This window comes from Balaenoptera ricei, chromosome 15 (genome assembly GCF_028023285.1).
Source record: "Balaenoptera ricei isolate mBalRic1 chromosome 15, mBalRic1.hap2, whole genome shotgun sequence".
NCBI lineage: Eukaryota > Metazoa > Chordata > Mammalia > Artiodactyla > Balaenopteridae > Balaenoptera > Balaenoptera ricei.
The window spans coordinates 73900314-73908622 of record NC_082653.1 but is presented as its reverse complement, the minus strand read 5'-3'; positions in this window follow the sequence as shown (position 1 = coordinate 73908622).

Here is an 8309-nt window from a genome sequence, read left to right as displayed (position 1 = left end):
TTTGGTGTTGAGGAAACCAAAACATGGTGTTTAAGAGTTTGGGCTCATAAAAAAGAATGAAATAATGTCATCTGCAGCAACATGGATGGACCTGAAGTAAGTCAGATGGAGAAAAAGAAATATTATATGATATCGCTTATATGTGGAATCTAAAAAAATGGTACAAATGAACTTATTCATAAAACAGAAATAGAGTCACAGATATAGAAAACAAACTAATGGTTACCATGGGGGAAAGCGGGGTGGGGAGGGATAAATTCAGGGATTGGGATTGACATATACACACTATATATATAAAATAGATAACTAATAAGGGCCTATTGTATAGCACAGGGAACTCTTCTCAATACTCTGTAATGACCTACATGGGAAAAGAATTTTAAAGAGTGGATATATGTATATGTATAACTGATTCACTTTTCTGTACAGAAACTAACACAACATTGTAAATCAACTATACTCCACTAAAAATTTTTAAAAATAATAAAAATAAAAATAAATTTAATTTAATTTTAAAAAAAGGTGTTTGGGCTCTTTCATTGAAAACGACTGCTCCCAGGGAGGGAGATGTGGAGGGAAAGGATAAGGGCCTGCTATTTTTCATAGCAAAACTTGTAAAATAATTTGACTGTGCCTATGTATAACTTTGATAAAAATACAAACTTTAAAAAATAAAAATTTTAAAAGTTAAAAAAAAAAGTGGGCTCTTCCGACCTCTCTATGCTTGCTTCTTCCTCTGCAAAGTGGGGTGATAATAAAAATACACACCTCCTATTGTTGCTGGGACAGTTGAGTTTGTAAGTGTGAAAATGCTCGAAAGAATATTTAAGAGCTTTTATTACTGACTATTATCCTTACTATGCTATGATGATTACTGTGTTAGGTAAGTGCGCTTCCCAAGGGGGGAAGCCTCCACATCCTGAAGGGTGTGCAGAGCTGGATCTCAGGAGAAAAGTCTGGGCTGGAGATGAGTTCTGAAACCATCGGCAGAAGTGCTGGATGAGATCCTGATGGGAGTGTGAAGAGGAAGGAGATAAATGGGCCTGGGCTGGGTCCCAAGGAAACGCCAATGATGGCCACAGAATAGGGGCTCAAGAAGGTGGGGAAAGAAAGTGCCCGCAAAGAAGGAGAGAGAAGGGCACAGTGCAAAGGCAGCATGGAGAGAAGGAGCGTGAACAGCATCACGGGCTGCGGTCAAGTGACACTGAGTGAAGTAAGAAATGAGGAAGTCTCTGGATCTGGCTACAGAGGCTGTTGGTGACCCTGGAGTGGGCTGTGCCAGGACAGTGAGGGAGGGGGAGGGGACATGGACGGGAGTAGCAATGTCACCCGGAGGGGAACAGCCCTGAGGAGACCTCAGACACAACATGGCTGGAGAAAGGTCCTGGAATTCTTGGCGATGAAGAAAATTTGAGAGAGGGAGAGAGCGAGGGTGCAGGGGTTCAATTCCAAGAGGAAATGGTGACAGAAAAACCCAATAAAGAGAAAGGAGAAGTGGCCCAGATGCTGGAGAGGATAAAAGACAACCAGAAATGATTTAAACCAGAAGAAGCCTGGGAGACGCAGGGTTGGTGTTGTGGACAGGTTGAGAGACCACCAGCCTTCGAAGGACCTTGAACCTGGCCTTTCCTTCGCTCTCTTTTCTTAGACTTGGGTTCCACCCTGGATGAGTGAGGATGGACAAGATAAGAACCCTGGACCAGTAAGACTCCATCTCTCCTCTCAAGCTGCCCAACATACTTCCATGATGCTTCAGAGAAAAGCCAAGGTAAGGCACCTTGCCTTTGGCAAGGATAACTTGGATCATAAAAGTGTAGAACAGGATGGGTTCTTAATTCAGCGCACTCATTTTACAGATGAGGACAGTGAGGCTCCAGCCAAGACCTTAGGGTGTCTAAAACTCACAGCCCTATTTCAGTGAATCATGACTTTGACATTTCCAGAAAAAGACGGCGATTGAAGGGGATGATATAAGCAAGGAAGGGGTGGACACCCCAGTTACTCATCTTCTCAGCTCAGTGGGATCATGAGTCAGTCACATCCAGCTTTTGTTTTTTTGAATTTTTGAATTTTATTTTATTTTTATACAGCAGGTCCTTATTAGTCATCAATTTTATATACATCAGTGTATACATGTCAATCCCAATTGCCCAATTCATCACACAACCACCACCACCACCACCGCCGCCCCCCGCCCCCACCGCTTTCCCCCCTTGGTGTCCATATGTTTGTTCTCTACATCTGTGTCTCAATTTCTGGCCTGCAAACCAGTTCATCTGTACCATTTTTCTAGGTTCCACATACATGCGTTAATATACGATATTTGTTTTTCTCTTTCTGACTTACTTCACTCTGTATGACAGTCTCTAAATCCATCCACATCTCTACAAATGACCCAATTCCGTTCCTTTTTATGGCTGAGTAATATTCTATTGTATATATGTACCACACCTTCTTTATCCATTCGCCTGTTGATGGGCATTTAGGTTGATTCCATGACCTGGCTATTGTAAATAGTGCTGCAATGAACATTGGGGTGCATGTGTCTTTTTGAATTATGGTTTTCTCTGGGTATATGCCCAGTAGTGGGATTGCTGGGTCATATGGTAATTCTATTTTTAGTTTTTTAAGGAACCTCTATACTGTCTCCATAGTGGCTGTATCAATTTATATTCCCACCAACAGTGCAAGAGGGTTCCCATTTCTCCACACCCTCTCCAGCATTTGTTGTTTGTAGATTTTCTGATGATGCCCATTCTAACTGGTGTGAGGTGATACCTCATTGTAGGTTTGATTTGCATTTCTCTAATAATTAGTGATGTTGAGCAGCTTTTCATGTGCTTCTTGGCCATCTGTATGTCTTCTTTGGAGAAGTGTCTATTTAGGTCTTCTGCCCATTTTTGGATTGGGTTGTTTGTTTCTTTAATATTGAGCTAAATGAGCTGTTTATATATTTTGGAGATTAATCCTTTGTCTGTTGATTCATTTGCATATATTTTCTCCCATTCTGAGGGTTGTCTTTTCGTCTTGTTTATGGTTTCCTTTGCTGTGCAAAAGCTTTGAAGTTTCATTAGGTCCCATTTGTTTACTTTTGTTTTTATTTCCATTACTCTAAGAGGTGGATCACAAAAGATCTTGCTGTGATTTACGTCAAAGAGTGTCCTTCCTATGTTTTCCTCTAAGAGTTTTATAGTGTCTGGTCTTACATTTAGGTCTCTAATCCATTTTGAGTTTATTTTTGTGTATGGTGTTAGGGAGTGTTGTAATTTCATTCTTTTACATGTAGCTGTCCAGTTTTCCCAGCACCACTTATTGAAGAGACTGTCTTTTCTCCATTGTATATCCTTGCCTCCTTTGTCATAGATTAGTTGACCATAGGTGCGTGGGTTTATCTCTGGGCTTTCTATCTTGTTCCATTGATCTATGTTTCTGCTTTTGTGCCAGTACCATATTGTCTTGATTACTGTAGCTTTGTAGTATAGTCTGAAGTCAGGGAGTCTGATTCCTCCAGCTCCTTTTTTTTCCCTCAAGACTGCTTTGGCTATTCGGGGTCTTTTGTGTTTCCATACAACTTGTGAAATATTTTGTTCTAGTTCTGTGAAAAATGCCAGTGGTAGTTTGATAGGGATTGCATTGAATCTGTAGATTGCTTTGGGTAGTATAGTCATTGTCACAATGTTGATTCTTCCAATCCAAGAACATGGTATATCTCTCCATCTGTTGGTATCATCTTTAATTTCTTTCATCAGTGTCTTATAGTTTTCTGCATACAGATCTTTTGTCTCCTTAGGTAGGTTTATCCCTAGGTATTTTATTCTTTTTGTTGCAATGGTAAATGGGAGTGTTTCCTTAATTTCACTTTCAGATTTTTCATCATTAGTGTATAGGAATGCAAGAGATTTCTGTGCATTAATTTTGTATCCTGCAAATTTACCAAATTCATTGATTAGCTCTAGTAGTTTTCTGGTGGCAGTTTTAGGATTCTCTATGTATAGTATCATGTCATCTGCAAACAGTGACAGTTTTAGTTCTTCTTTTCCAAATTGTATTCCTTTTATTCCTTTTTCTTCTCTGATTGCCATGGCTAGGACTTCCAAAACTATGTTGAATAATAGTGGTGAGAGTGGACATCCTTGTCTTGTTCCTGATCTTAGAGGAAATGCTTTCAGTTTTTCACCATTGAGAATAATGTTTGCTGTGGGTTTGTCGTATATGGCCTTTATTATGTTGAGGTAGGATCCCTCTATGCCCACTTTTTGGAGAGTTTTTATCATAAATGGGTGTTGGATTTTGTCAAAAGCTTTTTCTGCATCTATTGAGATGATCATATGGTTTTTATTCTTCAATTTGGTAATATGGTGTATCACATTGATAGATTTACATATATTGAAGAATCCTTGCATCCCTGGGATAAATCCCACTTGATCATGGTGTATGATCCTTTTAATGTGTTGTTGGATTCTGTTTGCTACTATTTTGTTGAGGATTTTTGCATCTATATTCATCAGTGATATTGGTCTGTAATTTTCTTTTTTTGTAGTATCTTTGCCTGGTTTTGGTATCAGGGTGATGGTGGCCTCATAGAATGAGTTTGGGAGTGTTCCTTCCTCTGCAATTTTTTGGAAGAGTTTGAGAAGGATGGGTATTAGCTCTTCTCTAAATGTTTGATAAAATTCACCTGTGAAGCCATCTGGTCCTGGACTTTTGTTTGTTGGACGATTTTTAATCACAGTTTCAATTTCATTACTTGTGATTGGTCTGTTCATATTTTCTCTTTCTTCCTGGTTCAGTCTTGGAAGGTTATACCTTTCTAAGAATTTGTCCATTTCTTCCAGGTTGTCCATTTTACTGGCATAGAGTTGCTTATAGTAGTCTCTTAGGATGCTTTGTATTTCTGCGGTGTCTGTTGTAACTTCTCCTTTTTCATTTCTAACTTTATTGATTTGAGTCCTCTCCCTCTTTTTCTTGATGAGTCTGGCTAATGGTTTATCATTTCTGTTTATCTTCTCAAAGAACCAGCTTTTAGTTTTATTGATCTTTGCTATTGTTTTCCTTGTTTCTATTTCATTTATTTCTGCTCTGATCTTTATGATTTCTTTCCTTCTGCTAACTTTGGGTTTTGTCTGTGTTCTTTCTCTAGCTCCCTTAGGTGTAAGGTTAGATTGTTTATTTGAGATTTTTCTTGTTTCTTAAGGTAGGCTGGTATAGCTATAAACTTCCCTCTTAGAACTGCTTTTGCTGCATCCCATAGGTTTTGGATCGTCGTGTTTTCATTGTCATTTGTCTCTAGGTATTTTTTGATTTCCTCTTTGATTTATTCAGTGATCTCTTGCTTATTTAATAACGTATTGTTTAGCCTCCATGTGTTTGTGTTTTTTACATTTTTTTCCGTGTAATTCATTTCTAATCTCATAGCATTGTGGTCAGAAAAGATGCTTGATATGATTTCAATTTTCTTAAGTTTACTGAGGCTTGATTGGTGACCCAAGATGTGACCTATCCTGGAGAATGTTCCATGCGCACTTGAGAAGAAAGTGTAATCTGCTGTTTTGGGATGGAATGTCCTATAAGTATCAATTAAATCTATCTCGTCTATTGTGTCATTTAAAGCTTGTGTTTCCTTATTAATTTTCTGTCTGGATGACCTGTCCCTTGGTGTAAGTGAGGTGCTAAAGTCCCCCACTATTATTGTGTTACTGTCGATTTCCTCTTTTATAGCTGTTAGCAGTTACCTTATGTACTGAAGTGCCCCTATGTTGGGTGCATATATATTTATAATTGTTATATCTTCTTCTTGGATTGATCCCTTGATCATTATGTAGTGTCCTTCCTTGTCTCTTGTAACATTCTTTATTTTAAAGTCTATTTTATCTGATATGAGTATTGCTACTCCAGCTTTCTTTTGATTTCCATTTGCATGGAATATCTTTTTCCAACCCCTCACTTTCAGTCTGTATGTGTCCCTAGGTCTGAAGTGGGTCTCTTGTAGACAGCATATAGATGGGTCTTGTTTTTGTATCCATTCAGCAAGCCTGTGTCTTTTGGTTGGAGCATTTAATCCATTCACGTTTAGGTAATTATCGATATGTATGTTCCTATGACCATTTTCTTAATTGTTTTGGGTTTGTTTTTGTAGGGCCTTTTCTTCTTTTGTGTTTCCCACTTAGAGAAGTTCCTTTAGCATTTGTTGTAGAGCTGGTTTGGTGGTGCTGAATTCTCGTAGCTTTTGCTTGTCTGTAAAGCTTTTGATTTCTCCGTCGAATCTGAATGAGATCCTTGCCGGGTAGAGTAATCTTGGTTGTAGGTTCTTCCCTTTCATCACTTTAAGTATATCATGCCACTCCCTTCTGGCTTGTAGAGTTTCTGCTGAGAAATCAGCTGTTAACCTTATGGGAGTTCCCTTTTATGTAATTTGTCATTTTTCCCTTGCTGCTTTCAGTAATTTTTCTTTGTCTTTAATTTTTGCCAGTTTGATTGCTATGTGTCTCAGCATGTTTCTCCTTGGGTTTATCCTGTATGGGACTCACTGTGCTTCCTGGACTTGGGTGGCTATTTCCTTTCCCATGTTAGGGAAGTTTTTGACTATAATCTCTTCAAATATTTTCTCGGGTCCTTTCTCTCTCTCTTCTCCTTCTGGGACCCCTATAATGTGAATGTTGTTGCATTTAATGTTGTCCCAGAGGTCTCTTAGGCTGTCTTTATTTCTTTTCATTCTTTTTTCTTTATTCTGTTCCACAGCAGTGAATTCCACCATTCTGTCTTCCAGGTCACTTATCCGTTCTTCTGCCTCAGTTATGCTGCTATTGATTCCTTCTAGTGTAGTTTTCATTTCAGTTTTTGTATTGTTCATCTCTGTTTGTTTATTCTTTAATTCTTCTAGGTCTTTGTTAAACATTGCTTTGTTAAACATTGCTTTGTTAAACATTGCTTAAACATATGGACACCAAGGGGGGAAAACTGCGGTGGGGTGGGGATGGTGTTGTGCTGAATTGGGCGATTGAGATTGACATGTATACACTGATGTGTATAAAATTGATGCCTAATAAGAACCTGCAGTATAAAAAAACAAACAAACAAAACAACTAATACTAAACTTTCATTGGGTTATTTGTATGGAAATATGTTAATAAAAATGTTTCAGACATTACATGAAATTTCTAAAAATCTTATATGTTCTGGTATAATGTTATAAGTCATAATCCTAGTTATTACCTTAAAATGTATATCTCAGAAATAACTAATTTTCTTGTCAACTGAATTATTATGAACTTTCATCAAATTTTTAACTGTGGTCATTTTTAAGTCTTTTGTCATTTACAGACAGTTCTGTGTGTACTCTGATGCTTTTGCAAATATGTTCCTATAAAAGGGTTTCATCTTTAAAAAATTCATGGAAAAGACTCTGACAAGTACAGGTTTCTGGTAACTGACTGTACTGCTGAACTGAATGAATAAGCATTTTCAGAACTCTAATAAAAAACTGATGAACTCATAAAAGTGCTAACAAACGATCAAGATGAAAAAAAAATTAATTACATGGGACTGAGTGAACTGATGAGGATGAGTATAATTTTTGTGACTTTCTGTCTGAATTAAAAAAAAAAATCCCACAAGGACTCAGAGGCAAAGAATATACAAATCAATTTTCACTGCAAAGTAAAGGAGCTGTTACAGTGGAGGATTACTGGACTGAATGTCAATATTATGACATAGTATGAGTGTGTTTCATGTTTGGTAATTGCAATCATTGTTGCTTTTGTTGTGGTCATCCATGTACAATGCTTGGTGTCAGTCTATTTATCTCTTGTAAAAATAAAATACAGTGTGTGTGTGTGGAAAAAAAAAAAAAAAAAGCACCAGCAAGTAAATATTTTAGGCTTGTGGGCCATATGGTCTCTGTTGCAACTACTCAACTCTGCCACTGATAAAGGTGTGTGGGTATGTTCAATAAAATGTTATTTATGAAAAAAAAACAAAACAAAAAAACAAACAAACAAAAAACCCACCAACATTCGAATTATAGGCGTCCCAGAAGAAGAAGAGTGAAAGAAAGGGACTCAGAAAATATTTGAAGAGATTATAGTTGAAAACTTCCCTAATATGGGAAAGCAAATAGTTACTCAAGTCCAGGAAGCACAGAGAGTCCCATACAGGATAAATCCAAGGAGAAACATGCCAAGACACATATTCATCAAACTATCAAAAAGTAAATACAAAGAAAAAAAAAATATTAAAAGCAGCAAGGGAAAAACAACTAACATACAAAGGAATCCCCATAAGGTTAACAGCTGATCTTTCAGCAGAAACTC